Genomic DNA, 22,005 nt, shown 5'->3' with positions numbered 1-22,005 from the left:
TGCATTTGTGTGCCGATGGGGAAGGGCACGGGGGGAAGGAGAGCCCAGGGCTTGGGGGGGAGCCAAACATTTTTTTGCTTGGGGCGGCAAAAAACCTTGAGCTGGCCCTGTCCCAGCAGGCGCGGGGCCCGCCTAGTGCCCAGCAGAGAGAAACCAGGGGCCCCGCGCCTGCTGGGGACAGAGTACTCCGGGGCTGTGGGCACCGGTGTTCTCTGTCCTCGCGGCTTCTCTCTGGCTTCTCTCTTCTCTCTGGATTAATATATTATGTAATATTAAATATGATGTTTTTCGTATTATTTAATGTACACTCTTCTGAAAACATGAATGTGCTCCTGGCCACAAAAAGGTTGGGGACCACTGCATAGACCAACCAATAGCTGTCAGGTGTTAACAGCTTCTTGTTACAACTAACTATCATTTTGGGGATATTTACTTCAGATTCCTCAGCAGGACTTTCAAATAACCAAAGGAGATTTTATACCCATTTTGTTCAATGAGTCTAGAGCATGCTGAGGCTAGATTTTGAGAGTTTAATAAGCTATATAAAATTTCATAGTTTATGTACCTTGGTATCAAGTCTTAGTTCTTTGATTTAAGGAACTTTTGTAATATGGGACACAATAGTGAATGGAACTAAATTTGAACCAGCAACCACGGAATGAAAGGGTTCACATGCAAGCACCAACCTGCTAAGCCATCCAGTCTCCCTTTGTTTGTTTGTTTGCTATAATTCTCATGTAATTCTGCACTTTGTGATTTTTGTTTGAAACGATAAATGACAAAATATTATGAAAAAAGCTATATTCTTGCAGAATTTCTACTATAGCTGAAAGCAGGCTGCACAGGAGACTTCAAAATAAAAAAAAAGTCTGATCTCATGAGTGTTAGCCAATTTTCAGAGGATAGTGGTTCAGATGAGTTTTGGGGAAGTATTGGGAAAGCACTGGATGTGGAGATGAGCCCATGAACCATTTGAGATACCTCTCTCTATTGCTATTGTAGAGTAGAAATATATAAGGACTAGTCTTCCTTTGTTTTGGTTTTTTCAGCTAATTGATCATGTGGAGTTTAGCGGGTGGTGGATCAAAGAAATGAGAACAATAACATTTCCTTCCCAAGGGACAGTTTTCGATTACATCATTGACCCTGATACAAAGAAATTTTACTCTGTGGGCTGGAAAAGAATTCCAGACATTGAAATGGAACCAGATGTCCCTCTCCAGGTATGATCTGTAATTAAGTAATAAGAGAAACTGCATATATCTGGACAGTAGTTGTATGATTCTGGGTGGCTTGAAAGGCAGAAAGTTGAAGTTCAAGTGATATTAATCACCAAAGTAGCTCTGTAGTCACTAGAAATACAGTGCACATAGAGCTGTATTGCTATTATGAAACAGCATTTACAAGTGTACAGTTGTACAAGTGTTTAATGAGTTGTGAATGACACCACAGCCAGTCTGAATCTAACTTTCTAAAATCATATTAATACCTCATATTCATGTGCCATTTTTGTGTAGAAGGATCCTAGTGAGCTCTTGCTCAGTTAGCACTGAAATGCAGCAGCCATTCGGCATGATTAAAGGTAATTTCTCCATTGATTTTAGAGGAGTGGGAAATATGTAGTAGGCAATATATAGTTGTTCAAGCTAGAATTTGGACACTGAACACAAGTAGAACTAACTTCCCATGTGAAAAATGGCACCTTTTCAACACATTGTACTACAGCACTTTGCTGGAGCATTGGTTGGGTATCTTGGGCGGGGGGGGGCGGGGCGGAAATGTAATCCTCATCATCCCTTTCTGCAGCTCCTGGGTTTTTCTGAGTATCTTCCATCTAAGCACTTAATTGTCCTGACCCTCCTTAGTCTGATAGCTGACAACCTCAGAGCTCTAGATATGGCGTGGCATCAGAAAGGTAACACAAACACATGGAACAAATAGTATGTGGTGCATAGGCAACACAGATTAAGCTTTGTAATATAATTTCTTAGCACTTACTAGTTTTTTTTCCAGTTTCATGAGCCAGGTTGTCCCTGGCGCTTATATAGATGTGCAAGAGGGGAGTGCAGGGAGCCTTCCTAAGCACGCTTTTGTGTAAGGGCCAGGCGCAGTCACAGTCTCTGTGTTTGGAAGATTACAGGGACTATTTTCTCCCTCCTCCCCCTCCTCCATTGACTCACTTTGCCTGCAAAAGGGGCAGGGAGAAGGCAAATCTATGGCACACATGCTGGGATGGCTGTCAGACATTGTCCCAACTACAATTTCCTCTTCCCTGCCGCATTCTCCTCTCCAAGGATACAGCCCACAACTGATGGCATGTGGGAGTTTGGGGGACTGTGATGGGTTGTCTATAGGGTTGCTAACCCTCCAGGATTGGCCTGGAGTCTCCAGGATTTAAAGATTAATCTTGAATTCAAGATTATGTCATGCAATGAAAATCTCCAGGAATACCTCCAACCAAAATTGGCGACCCTAGTTGTTTACCCCACGAGGTGAACAAAGGAGTCTCAGAGCTCAATTAGCCCACTTTGCTGCATCTGGAGGGTGAATCAAACTCGATTTGTTGTTAGACCCCGTTGAGCAGGAGCTGGGTCAACTTAATAAAAGAAGGCAGTGAAAGCTACAGAAGGACCCAACACAGAGAAACCCAGGAAAGAGGAGGTAGGCAGTTCCCTTTGTCTGGGAAGGGTCTGAGGAAGGCAGACTGAAGAAAGCTACAGGGATGGAATTATTCCCTGTGTTGAGAGGCACAGAGAGGCAGTCCTGAGAGGTCAACATTCCTGAAGAGAAAGGAGGAGCTGGGAGGACCTAGGGAGAAACCAGAAGAGAGGCTGTGTTAAGCACAAGCTTCAAGGAAGCAGCACAAGGGGCTCAGAGGTAGAAAGTGGCCCAGGGAAATAGCAGCATGTTTGAAGGAACAAACTAGCTGCTCAATACAGGGTCCCTGGGCCAGAACCTAAAGCAGAGAGTGGGACAGTGTTCCCCATCCAGGCCCAAGGAAAGGTTCAAGCCTGATGTAGGGACTATTTAGGCTGAAGACTGAGCTTAAACTTTGGGCCAAGGGATAGCCCCAAAGGGAGCAGAAACCGCTTTTGTATTAAGACTTTTTTGACTTTGAGTTGTATTTTTTTTACCTCAGAAGGCATGGAATTAAAACATTACCTGGCCAGAGGGCCAGGTCACTAGAAGAGGGGCCATTAGTGAGGGGTGCTAGACAAAGAGAGCCTGCTAGACTGTGCCCAGCCATAAGGGGGTGTGCTAACAGTGAGTCTACTCTTCTTCAGGGACCATTTAGGTATGTCTATACCGCATTTTGGACTGATCTGGAGCGAACCTCCCAGCCTGGGTCTACCTACTTGGGATAGTGGGACTCATGGTAGCTCTTGAAAAATAGCTCTATAGCTCAGGCTTTGAAGTTCCAGCTCAGACGGGACCTTTGGCTCTGAACTGCGCTGTCTCTCCCCCCTCGACTTCAGAGCTTGAGCCATGACTTCAAAACACTGCCTATACAGCTATTTTAGAGCGCTAGTATGAGCCCTGCTAGTACAATTCTGTCTACCCCTGTTGGGAGGCTCATTCTAAAATGCTGTGCCAGACCCAGGGTCCCAGAGCAACCTGAACCTGAATGTCTACACTGCAGTTAAACAGCCCCATGAGCCCGAGTCCTGTGAGTCGGAATCAGCTGGCATGGGATGGCTGTGGGTTTTTAATTGCAATGTAGACATACCCATTAACTCCCCATCACAGGGCCTGATCTTACAAACCCCTAACTTAATAATCTTTCCTCATATCATAAGTCCCTTTGGTTACTTTTACGAAAGATTATTGATATGATTAAGTGTTGGCAGGATAGGACATTATATGCCACTTCTCAACAGGTGTTCAGAGATGGGGGTAGAGCCTTTCGTGTTCTCAGCAATCCTGGGCTGAAACTGCTGCCAGGAATTGGCTCCTTTCCATGCTGCCTTTTGCAGCGTGGCAGCATCAGCATGCTCTCACTACCTGCTCCTCTGCTCTAACCACACACGCCTCTGAGAGGAGTGGGGAGGGGATCATGCTGCAGTCACCACCAGTAGGAGAAAGGAACTGGCTGCTGGCAGAGATCCCATATATGACCTTGGTAAAATGGTCAAAGTGACAAAAGAAATGGACAGATATAAACTAGATATATTAGGCCTATGTGAAATGAGATGAGTAACATCAGCACAAATAACTTGGTCAGCTGGACACATCCTGCTGTATTCTGGGGTACTGAATGTCAGTGATGTACACAGAGGTGGTGTGGGTTTGACAGTTTCAAGAAGGGCAGCCAAAAGCCAGAGAGAATGGGCACCAGTTTTGAAACAATTATAACAGTATGATTTACATCAGAGTTCCAGAAAGTTTCCATCATTCAGTGTCATGCTCCATCAAATCAAACTAACCAAGAGGATGGGTGGCTACATAACGTAATAGACAAGGTCCTGAAAAGAGAGGTCCTCCTAGTAATTAGAGATAAGATTGCTGAAGTAGGAAGCAAGACAGGGAAGTAATTATGGGGAAACAAGGTCTTGGTGAAATAGATTAAAATGATTAAATGTTTGCTGATAAAATAACTTGGAGGTCACCAGAACAGGGAACAAAACTGACCACATTTCAATTCCATACAAATGGAGAAGAACTGTAGAAGATGGTTCGTAGCAGGAACAGAGCACATGTTGGAACAGACCACACACTAATGGTAGCTAAATTGAGAAAAAAAAAAAAAGATCTGAACAACAAAGATGCTCACGTTATAACATCACCATGCTAAAACAGATGACAACACAACAAGAGTTTAGAATTGCACTAGCAAATAGATACCAGGTGCTTGAAGATGATGGAACAGTAAAAAGGTAATGGAAACATGTATAGGAAATTTTCATTAGCACTTGTGAAGTGCTGTGATTCAGGAAGAAACAGCACAACAACTGTGATCTGAGGATATATGGCAGAAAATACAAAAAGACTCAAAAATTAAATGTATACTAAATCAAGCAAGAACACAGACAGAGTGACTTCTAGAGGAATATGCTGAAAAGAACAAAGAAGCCAAAAAGAATGTTAGGAAAGAGAAATGAGACTTTTAGACAAAATGGAAACAGATGGACAGATTGCTGCAGCACAAAATGACACAAACATCATTAGACAGTTGTCAGGACAAAAAACAAATACCAACCAAGCAGTTCAAGACAATGAGGGCAATTTAACAATGAAGACATCAGAACAATTAAATATATGGAGGTGATACTATAATCAATTACTGAATGGCGAGCCAGTGGTCAATCCCCCAGATACAGAAGAAGGAGAAGATGTGGACATTGAACTAGGGTCCAACAGCAGAATAGAAGTAGAAAGGGCAGTCAATTGGTTAAAAAATGGAAAGGTACAAGGTCCGGATAACATTCCAATGGAGGTTCTTAGGGCAGACTTAAAGAATATAGTAGACATTTTGCTAAGCCTCTCACAAAAGATATGTGAAGAAGAAAAAATAGCAAACGAGTGGGAAAATTGTAGTGAAGATGTCAAAGAAAGACATCAGTCAGCATAAAAACTGGACAGTCATTCAATTGCTGTCCATTCCAAGTAAGGTATTTACACACATTGTTCTAGACAGAATAAAGAAAGCAGTAGATTAAAGGTTAGGACAAGAACAGGCAGAGTTCAGACTGGAGAAATCATGTATTGATCAAATAGTAACCTTACATAACATCATAGAACTATTGATTGAATGGCAGTCACCATTTTATATTATTTTTATAGATTTCCAAAATGCCTTTGATACAATGGAACAATTTTATGGAAGTTGCTGTGCCTCTATGCATCCCTTAGAAATTTGTGACTGTCATTCAGACTTTCTATGAAAATATGACATGCCATTTAATACATAACAATGAACTGATCGAGCCATTCAAAGTTACTACAGGTGACTTATGTCACCCATGATCTGGTGGTGAATTGGATAAAGAGAGATACCACAGAAGAACTAAGGGACACACAATGGACTTTGACACAGAAGTTACAGGATTTGACTTTGCAGATGGTATCAGCTTGCTATTCCATACCTGTAGAGACATGCAAAACAAATGATCTCCAGGCTTATGCACAATTAATAGGGTTGAAAATCAACACAGAAAATGAAAGCCATGAGAATCAATGCACAACAAAAAATACCAGTAACATTTTCTGGGACTGACATAGAAGATGTCTGATGTTTTACATATCTTGGAAGCATTGGAAGTACAACAGGTGGAACAGACTCCGACATTAAAGCCGGACATGCCTTTGCTACTCTAAATCCAATTTGGAGAAACAGAAATTGTGTTCTTCAAACTGAACTTTGAATATATGACACCATTGTAAAGTTGGTTGTACTATATGGCACTGATAGGACAAGACATTATGGAACAAAAATGGAGATGGCTAGGACATACATGGAGAAAAGGCCTGAATGATGTAAGACAGGCATTGGACTGGAACCCCCCAGGGCAAGAGGCAATGAGGTAGGCCAAGGATAACTTGGAGATGCACAATAGAAGCAGAATTGAAAGCTACCAGAATGACAATGGAAGAAGCCAAGTCTGCAGTAGGAGACTGGTGAAGATGGAAGGCAGTGGTGAACACTCTTATGTTCCTCATGGAATAGGGAGGTATGAAAGCGAGAGAGAGTGAGAATGAACATAAGCAGGTACAGTTCTGCTGAATTCAATAGAGTTATACCAGGGCTGAAGTTGAGCCCCAGTGTTTGTTTAGTCACTTTGATTTAGGAATCTTTCCATTATTGACTTGTCTGCAAAAATTATGTGTTTGGCATCTACCTGGAGGGTTGTGGTTTTGTGGTTTTGTTTTTTCTCTCTCTCATTCTAAAATTTGGCTAAAAGAAACCCCTCAAGGTTGACAAGGACTGGGATTGACAGAGCTATGGCTCTTTGAAATCCCTGTTGTCCATTTAAATTTTAATGTTTCTATCATTTGTTCCTCAGTGTAAATTAACAGCCATGGCAGTGTGTTGGGTTTCTTTTCCGAAGTCAAGACTTTAAATTTAATTCAATAGCCTAGATTTACAGCTATTCTATATTTCACAAGGCAGAATCAATAATGTGACTGAAGTGAAGAAGATAAAAATTTATGGTATCTTGCAATTTAATGGTTGAAAAGATGCAATTGGAGAGATCATAAATTGTGAAGGAGTTTATGCTTCATTGCTCCTGATTCAGTGCTTGCTGTTAGAACTTGATTTGTGACTATTCACAAGGTGTGATTAATGGTGTGATCGATGCTTGCTTCAGTGCAGTAAAGCAGTTGTAATGCTCTTCATTAGAATAAATAAAATAAATTGACTGAAGCTTTATAAAAACTGTGTAACATTTAAAATCTAAAATGTCAATTTTTTTTCTTGTTACAATTTAGGTTTCTTCAGGCAGTTTCCACCTACATCACATCACTCATTGTCATTCTTTTTGGATATTATAGAAATCCATGTGGGTTCGGGTTAGCTTTATGCAGAGCTTACTGAGAAGGAAAAAAATAAAAAGTTGAATAGGACTGACTGGAGCCTAGGATATCTGGTGGCCGTGTTTTGCCATCCTGCAAATGTACATTTATCCTCCTTTGACACGTGAAAGTTTAAAGGAATCAAGGCAGAAAATGACCCTTCCGTATACAGCTTGACTAAAAACAATAAAAATTAATAGTTTTCATTGTTTTTAAATGGGGTGGATGTATGATCAGCACCGTAGCAGAGACAATGAAGATAAAGGAGCATATTTTTAGTATTTCTTTGGTGTGAGAATGTATGTTGCATAAGCCAGTGCTGTCTCTCACTATGCTCTAACACAGGCAGGGGGATGTGAGAGAACCTGAACAGCCATGAAAGGCAGTGGGATGGAATGATTTTGATATTGTCATTTGAAGAATGAGTTTCAGGAGATACAAACAAGGAATGGTGGTGAGAGGGCCGTAGGATGCCTTATAAATGTCACTTAAGCCCCCCTCAATATAGGATAATTTCAAAGTTTTAAAATGTCCAAACCTCAACATGTTGTGTAAAACCGGGGGAGGGAGGGAGGGAATCGTGCTGTGACATTTAGAGAAAATCTCGTGTGGCTCAAACTGCTCTATCTGTTTCAGTCCTATTTGTGTTTTATCAGTCTTGTTGAGAGATTAATCTTGTAATTAGCAGGAGAGGCTCATGAGGTTTCCTCAGGCTTCCCTTGTTCTGCCATGCATGCAGTTACTGATTTCAATCTACAAAGAAAATGCCAAATGTAGAGATGCCATTTTTGAGCTGTTGTAGATATATAAAAAGTAGTGTTTCTACTGTGGCACATGCTAGTTAGTCTAGTTGTCATCTCAAATGTTCCAGCTATTCTGCCGTCTCAGGATAGTGCACTTTGTCTTTTTCACAAATGTGGCAGAAATTCAGGCGTTAACCACAGACCTCTCCTAAATCTAACCTTTGGTGAAATGTGACATTCAAATAGAGGAGTCTTTCCACTGAAGATGACCCCCTCAGACTATTATTTTAGGGTGAAATCCTAGTCAATGGGCTTTGGGTGGGTGACATACACTGGAAACAGCGTGCCTGGCCACCATCCCACCCCAAGCTGTGGAACACCTGCATAGTCGCTTGATAGCTGTAAACACGGCCACTTGGCAGCCCCGGGCGCGCAGTGGTGCCTGAAATTTGCAGTGCTCTCTGGCCGTGGTGCTTTGGTAGTGGATAGATGTAGCTGGTAAACCCATTGACTATGCCTCCATCTCCCCTGCCCATAGGCGCTGCTTGGGGAAAAAAAAGTGGGTGCTCAGCACCCACTGGCAGCCCCACAGATCAGCGCCTCCCCCTCCCCTGGGGCCCCCGCCAATCAGCTGCTTCCCTCCCTCACAGCACCTCCCACCCACCTCAATCAACTGTTCAGCAGCGTGCAGGAGGTGCTGGGGGGGGTCAGGAAGAGGGGGGGAGGGAAGAGGTGGGGTGGGGGTAGGGGCTTGGAGGAAGGGGTAGAGTGGGGACAGGGCCTGGGGTAGAGCAGGTCTATTATTCCCCCCCCCCCCAGGATCTGAATAAGTTGGTGCCTATGCCCCTGCCCTTCCATACTGCTGCAGAGAGGGGGTGCAGAGTGCTCCTGCATGGCCTTTCCGGGCCTCAGACCATTGGCCCATTTTGAGCCTTCCATGCTCACATAACGTGGAGAGGGGCAGGAATTTCCCTTTAATGACTAGAAGTGTTTCCCCTGAATGTATTTGTCTCTGGCTATGGAGGCTGGCTATACGTGCAAGCTTTGGGAGAGGGAAATCATATGGAAAGGTGTGTTCAGCTCATGCTGCGTTTGACCCAAAAGAGGGTTGACAATGCCTAGGATGAGGAGCCTCTACTGCCTGCATGGCAGGGAGTACACCAGTCCTCTGCAGCCTCTCATCTCTGTCCCTTTGTTAAGGAGAACTTCTGTACCGTCAGTGCTCTGAGCCTTTTCCTTTCCTATCGCTACAGGCTTTGGAGATGGTAATTGCAATAGGAAGGCATCTGTAACAAGCTGGCCTTCTCTGCAGCTCCCAAAGCACCCACTGTCATACCCAGAGTCTCTTTCCAGAGTTTATTTCCCAATATAGGCAAAACAACAGTTCCGCAACCCACCCTGGGATACAGCTCCCAGGGTTCCTTCCCCCTTTACCTTGTACAGGAACTTCCAGCTGCTCTCGCTTCTTGCAGCACCAGGTCTTCATCTCCTCCAGGCAAAGGTGCCCTCTTTTAAACATAATTGGCATCAGCTGACCAGGGACAGGGGGAACTTGCCCTGCTCCCTCTTAGTGACAGCCTGTGACACCCTTCTCTTTAAGACCTTGCCCACCCCAAGGGGAAGCCTTACAGTCCACAACCTAGCCAGGGGACAGTCAATAGAGCCTCGTTTTTTTTTATTTTATTCGGGTCTTCGAGGTCTTTGCACGCAGAGTCACTAATTCTCCCTCAAGCTTATTAACTGTCAAGATCAGGTGGCCCCTTTTTTCCTGAGTCACCTGATGTTCTGCAGTCAGCTGTGCTTTCCGGATTGTCAGCAGCTGCTAGTTGTTTTGGCAGTCCCCCTAGTCCATAAAACAGGTGCTCCCTGAATCCCCTTCCACAAAAAGCACTGCTTTCACCCCTGGCCTTTTACCTGGGCCCTGTCTGGGCCCCCACAGCCTGCTGTTTGGTCTGCAGGCCTGTCTGGGCTTGCACTGCTTGCTGTTCATTCTGTGCCATGAGCTTTTGCTTCCTGGTACCCTTCTGCATCTGGAGAGTAGCCAACTCCTCAGTCACGCACTGCTGTTTCCCACACTGTGCGTCCACCCCAGACCATACTAATTCTTAGTCCAGTTTTAGCATCGGATTGATGATCTGCTGAGAGGTGTTGACATCCTCTATTCTTGTTGATACTCTTTCAGCAGCTCTTATAAGCGTTAAAGAGTTCTGTGACACCTTATAGACTAACAGACGTATTGGAGCATAAGCTTTCGTGGGTGAATACTCACTTGGTCAGATGCATGTAGTGGACACACAATAGCAGATTTAAAGGTAGACATCCTGCAGCAAAAAAACTTCAGGACCAGACTTCAAAGAGAAACTGCTGAGCTTCATTTCATTTGCAAATTTGACACCATCAGCTCAGGATTAAACAAAGACTGAATGGCTAGCCAACTACAAAAGCAGTTTCTCCTCCCTTGGTGTTCACACCTCAACTGCTAGAAGAGGGCCTCATCCTCCCTGATTGAACTAACCTCATTATCTCTAGACTGATTCTTGCCTGCATGTTTATACCTGCCTCTGGAAATTTCCACTACATGCGTCTGACGAAGTGGGTATTCACCCACAACAGCTTATGCTCCAATACTTCTGTTAGTCTATAAGGTGCCACAGAACTCTTTGTCGCTTTTTACAGTTCCAGTCTAACACGGCTACCCTTCAGATACTTATAAGCTTTGAAGATGACTGAGGATTTCCTCTCAGTCTGTCTCAAGTGGATGGGTGAGGTTCTGTGGCCTGCAACATGCAGGAGGTCAGACTAGATGATCATGATGGGCCCTTCTGGTCTTAAAGTCGATGAGTCTATAACTCAAACTTCCAGCTCCCTCCACTCCTTTTCTGATCTACTGTTAGTTTTCTCTGTCTTTGGCCACTGATCTAGGTTCACAAGACCTTTCTTGTCTGCCAGCTCTTGCGCTACTTTCCTCTGCATCAGGGCTGGGAAACCCCACTAGTGTCTTCCTAAAATCACTAGTCATGGAAGATCCTTCACTACCCTGACACGTAGCCAATCTCTCCACCCAGGACCCCTGGCTCAACCTCTGTTGTGGGGGTAGAATCATGTCTCTCCATGTATACATGAGACATGTATGGGGGAGATGCTGATATAGCTTCTTTGCCAGCACCTCATTTTCCTGGACAAGGGTGTACCCACATCCTGAGCCCACTAGATCTTCTACAAACACTCCTCCCCAGTCAGACTAGTACCATGTATGGCTGAGCCTCGGTGCCATTCAGAGTGACCGCAGGCTTCAAACCTGGTAGTAACAGCAACCCTGGTAATCACACTCCTTTATTGGTCATCCAAATATACCCAGGCCTGCTATATCTGAAGCACATCACTGGACTTCCCTGGCCCAGCTCCAGAAGCACTTCCCCCTGTTTGGGCTACTTCCCATTGATAGCTTCCTGGCAAATTCCAGATCGTGGTATCCCCTTGTTTGGTCTCCTGCAATGGAACATTCCTAGTGTGACATGCCATTCAGGCCACATGGTTCTTTCAAGCCTCAAAGGCTTCTGCCTGTTCAACTGCCTCTTCCACTGGGGCAGGTTAGAATCTCCTTACCCCACTCTGGGATCCCACTTGGTCCATCTTTTTCTCTATGGAGCTATCTCTGAGCATAATGCCAGGCAATGAAGTCTCATAATCTCTAAGCCACTACCCATGGTTGTACTCCCTTGGGGAACGGTTCAGCCAAAAAGTGGTGCCACTATATCTCCAGAGTCAATCCCAGTTTATCCAAGATGGCAGCCTTCACTACAGGAAAGGAGCCTACCTGCTTGTCATTTGCTGCTCGGGAGGTTGCCTGTACCTTGCCTGTCAGAAATGGTGCTATGCAGGCTGCCCAAGTCAATTCTTCCTATCTGCTGCACTGGCCACTCACTCAAAAGTACAGAGGAAGGCCTCCAGGTCATCCTCTTGCCCCAGCTTCTCCAAGCCAGAGACCAGTCAGCCCAAACTACCTTCTCCAGTACCAGTTTAATTTCCCAGAGTCCCTTGGTCCAGCCGCTTCTGCAACCACTCTTGTTGCTGGAAGTGAGCCTCCTGCCATTTCTGTGGAGTGGCAAATTGGACCTCTTGCTGTTTTCTGCAGGTGCTCCATCAATTTCAGGAGCACAGTTTGGATCTGTTGCTGCTGTTCCTACTGCCACTGTAGCACAACTGCCTGCTGCTGCTGTGTGGCTGTCTGCTGCCGCTGCGCCATTACCCACAGGATGTATCACATACCCCATCTTTACTGATCACCCAAACTGGGGTGGGGTGCCAGTCAGTGCTCAGCGGCTTCAATTTCCCCTGGATTCTGGGGACTGATTGCCTACCCGCATTCTCTGCCACATTTTAACAAGCTGGCCTTCTCCCCAGCTCCCAAAGGAAGAGAATTTTCACTCATTCCATTTTACAGATGGGGAAACTGAGGCATGGAGAGGCTTACCCAATTCCATGCACCATCAGCTGCAGAGCCTGGTTTTTCTGACTCCTAGTCCTGTGCGTTGCTTATTGGGCTAAGCTACCTTTCTTGCCAGTGGTGAAAACCATGCCTTTTACACATGGTTTTATTAGCCATGCAAGTAGGGCTGGCCAGAAAACAAGAATTCCATTTTGTGAAAAATGTCCAGGTTTAAAAATTGGTTTTCATTCCAGTATGGAAGAAAAAACTAAAACATTTTGGTGAAAGAGAGAGGGAGAGGGGCCCACCTCAAAATAGCCGATCATCAAATGGTTAGGTTACTCACCTGGGATGTGGGAAGCCCAAGATCAAGTCCCTGCTTTGCCTGATTCAAGTCTCTATCTCACGCAGTCCCTCCTGTTGGAGCTGTTCCGCTTAAAATAAATAATTAATATTAATTGGGTCTGACAGATTGACTGACCATATAGCCTGGTGCTTAGGGAACTCAACTGGGATGTGGGAGACAAGTTCCTGCTCTGAATCAGGTAGAGCAGGGACTTGGTCTGGGGTCTCAGGTGAATCCTCTAAATCAACAGGCCATTGGCTATTCTGTGGCTATTTTCTCTCTCTCTCCTTCTCATTCATATATATATATTACATTCTGTAAATGAGAAAACTTCCCAGTGAAAGTTGTCTTTCTGCAAAAATTTTAGTTTTGATGAATTGGCATTTTCCAACAAAAAAAAAAAAATGTAGTTGAAAAAATTCCCAATCTGTTCTACATACAAATATACTACAGTAAAACCTCAGAGTTACGAACACCAGAGTTACGAACTGACCAGTCAACCACACACCTCATTTGGAACTGGAAGTACACAATCAGGCAGCAGCAGAGAGCAAAATAAAAGAAAACTAACGCAAATACAGTACAGTTCTGTGTTAAGTGTAAACTATAAAAAAAAAAGGAAAACAATATTTTTCTTCTGCATAGTAAAGTTTCAAAGCTGTATTAAGTCAATGTTCAGTTGTAAACATTTGAAAGAACAACCATAATGTTTTGTTCAGTTACGAACATTTCAGAGTTACATTCCCAAGGTGTTTGTAACTGTGAGGTTCTACTGTATTGGCTATGTCAGCAGTAACTAACAGAGAGTATGTTGAAGAACACCACTACTGAACCTGCTCTTGCTGCTTTTATGGTAGGTGTGGCTGTTAAGAGGGATGCCCTTTCTTTTGCTGCTGCTGCTGTTGTAATCTTGAGGTGGGCTGGCAGGTTTACTGCCAGAGTCTATTTCTTTGTTTACCAAGGAAAAGGAGCACAGTTTCAGTCAAAGTGCAGGTGTGGGTAGTCATTGGATTTTTACAGTTCCTGTTCGATAGCCACAGGCCTCATGAAAGAGCCTGCTATTGCTACTAGTATATGATCCTGCTGTTACCTTCTGATGAAGTGCTTCTTCCCAAGTGAGCAAATGATTGTAGAAACATGTGTTTTGTTGGTTTTTTCCCAGAAGAACATAACAGCCACAGAAGAGAAAACATCACATCTGTGCTGTAACCCCTTATTCCTTTAAAACCTTTCTCCCCTGGCTGTGTTTTCAGTGACTGGGAATGTACAGTCCTCTTTGCTAGTCCTTGAATTATAGGTATTCCAGCGGACAACGGAGGCATTCACAAACATGTACATACATATATAGGCATTGGCATTCTGCAGCAGATCAGTGGAGCTATTCTAGTTTTATTTTACATCACTGGGTCATTCATGTAGATAGAGAACACAACCAGTCTGAATAATAGTGATGATGTGAGGTCATTTAAGAGGTAGAACCTCACCCCTTTCAGAAAAAAAATGCAAATTCTTATTTCTTCAACTTAGCTTTCCTGCACTCAAAATCTCCAGATAATGAGGTGGAAGAACAGGAAGAAATAAACAAAGCCCTTATATTTAACCCTTGACTGGCACTCAGATGCCCCAGTGGTGGGTGTAGCAAATATGGAGAAAGATTAGATAAACTTAAAAGGAAGGAAATTAGACTCCAGAACAGCCTTTTCCCAGAAATGTGTTTGTACAACTCCCAGTGTACTTCAGTTGAGTAAACATGTTATGTGACTAAGCCTAGAAACATTAGTAGTATTGCTGAGGCCAAAAATGACTCATTACCTGCCTTGGGAGCAAGTCCTGTTTAGGTTGCTGAGACATGAAATGTGTATAACACTCCAGATATTTGGAAAGGAAGTTCTTGGTGTTACCAGAGCTATAATATCTGCTGTGGCCTGACTTTTCATTTCAAATAGCTTCTTGATGTGCAAATTGTTAAAATGGCTATGCCAAAAATGCCAGCAGCTTGTCTAAGCATTGTATCCTCAGTGAAAACTGAAGGCAGGCATTAGTGTATGGACAATATTGACATTCAAGGATTATAGGAGACAAGTGGAAAAAGTTCATATGAACAACTGCTTTTTGGAGGAATATGAGAGATGGCAAATTTCAGAATAACAGAAATACCAGATGGTCACAATAGTAATCCATAACATAGACTTAGAATTTAGAGATGGAAAAAACTCATTCTAATAATTCACTATTAATCTCTGCAGCATACTTTCTAGTACTATAGTTTTAAATGTCCTAATGTGATGGGGCTTTTACTACTTCCACTGAGGGGAATTATACATCCTAATATATCTCACTCAACTTTTTCCTAATATTTAGTTTTTCCCTTTCTTAATTTAAAATCATTACTTCTAATTATACCCCCATTTACCTCACAATTTTTTTCCCTTCCATGGTATCAACCTCTTTCAACAGCTGTGAAATACTCTGATCATGTCCTCTCTGTTGTTTCTTAGCCAAACTAGGCACATTACATCTGTCCTCATAAAAATCTCACTAATCTGATCATTTTTGTTGCTTTTCTCCAAATCCATGTGCGTGTGATAATTGATAATATATTTTTGGTAATGTGGTGCTCAGAACTGAATGAAATAGTCCAACAGCAGACAAACGAGGGATGGACAGAGAGACACTGTTAGCTCCCTGCTCCAGGGCATGATATATTTGAGTAGCACAGTCCCAAATCACATCAGTCAGACTGGTCATGCCTGTGATATCCACATTTTACCTTTCACTAGCATCCACTTTCCCCACCCAAATTCCTAATAATTTCTCCTCCCTAACTCTGTACACCCTCCTGCTCAATATCTCTAAGTTAGCAATGAGTTATGCAGTATGTGATGCACAGACGACAAACCGTTTGAAAGAATATCTTCCCCTCCTTATTATCTCTTTTTGTCTGGTTCTCTATGTCTATGTCTAGAATCTACCACAGTTCCTTCTAGATCCCTCACAGTTCATTAGGAGGTTGCTCAATTTATTAGGAACCAATCATGCATTCATACATTCGTCCATCTGAAGTGCACTTTTAAATGTTAGACTATATACTAATCAAGTTGAACATGATAATGAGAGCACGTTCACATTGTTAAGGTAAATGACCCAATGCACTCAGAGTGAAGACATATTTGAACTACAATTTGTGCTTTTCATTGGAATATTGAACATTCCTGGGAACTCTGAGAGCGTTGTTTTGTAGCTGCCTTGCAAATGTGTGATTATCATTACACTGCTGGTAGGACACTGGCCATTTCATTATTGCTTTGTGATACATTTCTAGTTGCTGCTGTCTGAGGAGGATTCTGTGGTGAATTGTACGTAAATTGGACTATAAATGCCTCAGTGCTGCACGCGCGCACACACACTTCACATTTTTACAAGTAGAAATGTCACAATGGTGAGTGGTATGGCCCACGTGCAGAGATTGGATGCTCTAAGCCTGCGCACATTGAAATCAGCAGGTGTTTTACCATTAAATTCATTGCAAACAAGATTGGGGCCTACGGCTGTGTGAAATGAAAAAACAAAAGGGTTGGAAACGAAATCTATTGTCAGAGACATTGGGGCATAGGGCAGATAGAGTAGGCTGATCAGAAGTTTCTCTTCTGCATGTTGAATGGGATCTGTCCTGGGATAATGATTTGACTGTAGAGAAGTGAGATCTCAGAGCAGATATTTCAAATTACAGGGGAGAACCTAAAATTGATTTGTGTTAAATAAGGAATTCCTCTCTGGGAGTCTCATGTGAAACACTGGGCTACTTAGGTGAGTAATGGGCCTGATCCTGCAGCCCATGGATTGCTCAGGTGAGCAAAAGTGGCAGGATTGGGCCTTCGGGTCTGTGGTCTTGTGTCAGGAAGCTCAAACAGATAGGACTTGCACAGTGTGTTCTGTACTTTGGGTAGTTTATTACTGAGCACTTTTCACTTGGGACAATTTCAGGTGATCCCGAGACTGCCTAGTGTCAATAAATTCTAATACAGAACAGGGACTTAGTACAGTAGTCGCTTGTTAGTCCAGGGGTCTGGATGGTGTTCTCATTGAGGCTTCATGGCCCCAAGGGGGGCGTAGGGAGTTGGGGTGGAGGTTGACATGGCTCCTGAGCCAAGCTGCCCTGCTCAGGCAGGGCATGTAGGTGCTTCAACTTAACCAATACTCCTCTGTTCTTACAACAACACACCTTGTGATAGTAAGGCCAGAAATTTTATCCCTTCATTTTAAAGAAAGCAACTGTACAGGGAATTAATCTTTATTGTGGCCTCAGCCCTTGTGTGACTTTTGAATACAATAGCGACAATGATTGGTGGCTGGTTTTTGTTTGTTTTTGTTTTTTGCAAATGCTATAATTTACAAGATACTTTCATTGGTTTATATTGTTGTAGCTGTGCCACTTGTAGTCTTAACTGGAAATGACCTAAGAAAAATAGGTATTGTGCCAAAGCTCCTAGGGATATTTATATGTCAGTAAAATCCAAACTGGAGGAGGCATTCTCAAACAAGCTTAAAATGTTGATGAAGGTGATAGGAAGCCAAACCCAGCCTGGAGTCAGTGAGAGGAAGAGGGTGTGGAAGCTGGGATGCAGATTGTACATTAATAAATATTAGCTTGCTTGGTTGAGGTGAAAGGATTTGCCCAGCAAAGTAAAATAACTTTATTTGTGATATTTCCAAGGAATGGGGGCAGTATGCAAAGCCCAGATGCTCTTGTCAATGTCCCCTCCCCGGAAAGCCAGAAGCATCCATAGTGAGCAACTGCAGTGCTGTCAGTAAGCCATATTTTCCCATATAGCTGGACTGAAGAACAGTTTTATATAAGGGGCTGTGCTGTTCATGAGGCGTGCAGCCCCATTTCCATAGATCAGGATAAACTGAAGCTCAAGAAGAACTAACATCATTCACTCTCTCTGCCTGCCAATACAGGATTGTTCCCAATAATAATTTTTCTAGTGTTTCTAGATTTAAATGTCCCAAGCAGTGGTGCTTCACCACTTTTCTTGGAAGACTGTTGCAGTCATCTGACTGTCAAAATATTTCCCCTGATAGTCCATTTGCATTTTCCCTCCCTTAATTTCTTCTCAGTAATGTAGCTATCGCCTTTCTGTTTACATCTTTCCAATATTTTTAGACTATTATTTCCTCTTTAATCATTGCTTAGCAAGCTTGACATTTTTCGCTTTTTAAAAAGACTATCATGTACCATTAAATTTTACCCATTTCCTCTGTATTGAGCCCAATAACTTGTATTTAACTTAAGCGTGTTTTCCAGAAAGACATCAAGTCTTGATCTGAAGTCACCAAGAGATTCATGGATCATAAAATTACAAGGGATCACTGTGATTATCCAGTCTGATTCATATAATCCAGGCCATAGGGCGTCCCTGAATTAATTCCTATTTGAAGTAGAGTATATCTTTTAGAAAAACATCCAGGGTACCACTTCCCTTGATAGTTTGGTCCAATGGTTAATTAACATCACTATTTAAAAAATTGTGCCTTATTTTTCATTTGAATTTTTCTGGCTTCAACTTCCAGCCATTGTTTCTTGTTATGCCTAAACATATGTATTTTCTCCCCATAAAGGTATTTATACATCATAATCATTTCAATTCTCAATCTTCGTTTTGATAAACTAAACAGATTGAGCTCTTTCAATCTCTGATTGGTAAGGTATTTTTTCCATTCCTTTGACCACTTCGGTGGCTCAGAATGTATTGGGGGAAAACAATCCCTTCCAGACCCTTGCATGTGGCTGGCTGAAACCCCAAAGCATGAACTTTTAGGAACATAATACAAAAACCACAAGTGAGCCCAAGGATTGCCGACCCCTGCCTTCTATAGTTGCTTGTCCACGTAGATCTTTTTCAGAGCTACTGTTTTCTAGGATCCAGTTCCCCCAACCCCCATTCTGTAGATATACCCTGCATTCTTTGTTCTTAGATGTATGACTTTGCCTTTGGCTGTATTAATACTAATTTGTTTGAATGGGCCTATCTTACCAAGGGATCCAGATGGCTCCACCAATCTTTGCGTTATCTGCAAATTTTAACAACAGATTTCATAATTACTTTCAGATCATTGATTAAAATGTTGACCAGTGTCATTCTAATTTAGAAATGTGCCTCATCAGAATTGTAGTTTGGTTGCCTCATGTCCCCATTCTCCTGTATGGGCTTGGTTCCTCAACTGTACTATATCTCCCAGGACACAACCTGGCCAATTACTCCCATGATGCAATGCTTCCTCTTTCCAAGAGAGGAGACTGTATATCATGGTAGCTGTAGTTCAACCAGGGAGCCCAGACTATAGAAGAGAATGGGAGCCCAAAGCATCTGAACTACAACTCCTGTGGGGCACCATGGCAGCATTTTCATATCACAATATTCAGTTCAGCTGAAATTTTTCTGTATTTGAATTTCTGCTGAAAAATCAAAGGTTTTCCCATTGAAAAAAACACTTTTCAACCAGCTCTACCTTAACCATTATTGCTGCTCTTCACTGAACTGCCTCAGATTTGATAATGATGACGAGGGCAAAATTGGGTGTAGTTTTCCATTGTGGTTGCACCATAATCATGGATAGTAGTGAAGGAACTTTTACTTCCTTGGTCTATGGTGCTCTTTGTTTATAGCCAAGAGCCTGTCTTTTTTCTTTCCTGCCATTTGTATTGCAAACTCAAGTGTAATTTACTGTTTTCTATCTCCACCAGTGCTTCGCTAGTGTTCCTACTTTCAATTTTCTCTCTCCTGTTGAATGCATGGTTCATCATTATTCCATATTTGCCCAGATATTGTAGCTTGCATTTTTCCAAATATGAGTCAACAGTGTGGAAAAAAAAGAACATATCATTCTGGGATGTATTAGGAGTGCTGTAAGCAAGACACAAGAAGCAATTCTTCTGCTCTACTCCACGTGGATTAGGCCTCAACTGGAGTATTGTGTGCAGTTCTGGTGTGTGACATTTCAGAAAAGACATGGACAAATTGGAGAAAGTCCAGAGAAGAGCAACAAAAATGATTAAAGGCCTAGGAAACATGATCTATGAAGGAAGATTGAAAAAATTGGGTTTGTTTAGTCTGGAGAAGAGAAGAGTGAGAAGGGGACATAACCATTTTCAAGTACATAAAAGTTGTTACAAGGAGGAGGGAGAAAAATTGTTCTCCTTAACCTTTGAGGATGGGACAAGAAGCAATGGGCCTAAATTGCAGCAAGGATGGTTTAGGTTGGACATTAGGAAAAACTTCCTGACTGTCAGGGTGATTAAGCACTGGAATAAATTGCCTAGAGAGGTTGTGGAATCTCCAACACTGGAGATTTTAAAGAGCAGGTTACATAAACACCTGTCAGGGATGCTCTCGATAATACTTAGTCCTGCCATGGGTGCAGGGGACTGGACTAGATGAGCTCTTGAGGTCCCTTCCAGTCCTATGATTCTATGATTGTTTAAGAGGTGTCCCTATCTCTGAAATCCTGTAATACAGCTACCTGGAGTTCAGTTCATAGATTCACCGGTCACTACTCCATTGTTACAGTTTCTATATCAGATGACCTTTTTGGTAGAGCTGTTCTATAATCATTATTCAGACAGGTACTCCAATCACTCCCCTCCTTGAGGGGCAACTGCAAGTCGCTTACCTACAGTGGGATCCATGTGGAAGAGTGCTCACAACAAAGAGAGGTTACTTACCTTCTCGTATCTGGTGTTCTTTGAGATGCCTTGTCCACATGGATGCCATGACTTGCCCTTCTTCCCCAATGATATTGAGCTGTTATCTGGATTTCTGTGTTAGTTAAGGAAGTGTGTGGCAGCTGGCGCTGCTCTGCCTTTTATACCCACACTGTAAGGGCATGAAGGTGTACAAGAGGGTGCTGGCTAAAAGATTCTGGGATTGGCTGCACCAGGTGAGTGCTCCTGCACTGGGATCCTTGTGAGTCTAGAAGAAATCCAGTTGCTGTAAAGTTAGTACTTTTGCTATTTCTCCACACTTGGTTTATATCCATCCATTTTCCTTCCTTGTTTTACTTTATTCTGCATTTTGTATTTTCTCACTTCCTCTTCCTGGTGTTATATATTACTAGAGCAGAGCCCTGAATCTAAAAATCTCTCCAGTTTGGGGACTGTTGGAAATCCAGTCCAAAATTTAGCAATTGGAGCAGATCTTTAAAGTTTTCTTGTATGTGCCCTTTGTCTTTTTTCAGCACTTTTAAAAAATTGTTTAACTTCATAACAGCCTTTAAGATCTCTTCCCAACACCTTTTATCTGCAGGGGTTTTACAGTCTACTTTTCCACTTAAACTTAGAACAAAGCATTCCAAGTTCCCCACCCTCTTTTTCCTTTGCCTTTTCTTGTAGTTAGCTCTCCTGCAGTTTCTTATTGCTAGGCCTGACAGCTCAGTTGAAGAAAAATGGCAGTACTGCAGGGCATGATAAGTGCAAAGGTTTGTGGCAAGGAAAATTGTGCTGTAATGTTACATTAGTCTCCTTGCTTGATGAATAGAATATACTGGTTGCTGGACAGGAGCTTTGTTCTGAAAGATCAGGGTGGCTGAGAGTCTGCATTAACATTGGTTGGGTTGTGATGAAATATGGATTTTAATACTTAATAAAAATATTTTTGTTACGTGGGCTGTGTAAAATGTAGGATGTCCTTACCAGAGTGGTATAATTAACAGTTTTTTTGTTCAATGGCCAAACCTGGGGGGGAAAGTCAGGTTGGCCCAAAACAATTCTTTTCTGAATTTTTTGATAAAACAAAAACATCATCGTTTTGTTTCATTTTGTTTGTGAGGTTTTTTTGCCTTTAAAAATAAAATTTAAGCAAAATTCTAAATGAAAAGACATCTTGAATAAAAAAATCAAAACGTTTTGTTTGGAAAATTTAGATTTTATTTTTTTTAGTCACAATTTGGCACAAATTCACGAAATGCTTCGATCA

At 42.5% G+C, this 22,005-nt stretch overlaps 1 pseudogene; it reads left to right on the top strand.

Annotated features, from left to right (window-relative positions):
- The window catches only part of LOC117884984, a 195,000-nt pseudogene that overhangs the window by 34,490 nt on the left and 138,505 nt on the right, over positions 1-22,005 (top strand).

The sequence above is a fragment of the Trachemys scripta genome, chromosome 11 (genome assembly GCF_013100865.1).
Source record: "Trachemys scripta elegans isolate TJP31775 chromosome 11, CAS_Tse_1.0, whole genome shotgun sequence".
NCBI classification, from domain to species: domain Eukaryota; kingdom Metazoa; phylum Chordata; order Testudines; family Emydidae; genus Trachemys; species Trachemys scripta.
This window is presented reverse-complemented; position numbering and strand designations above follow the sequence as displayed.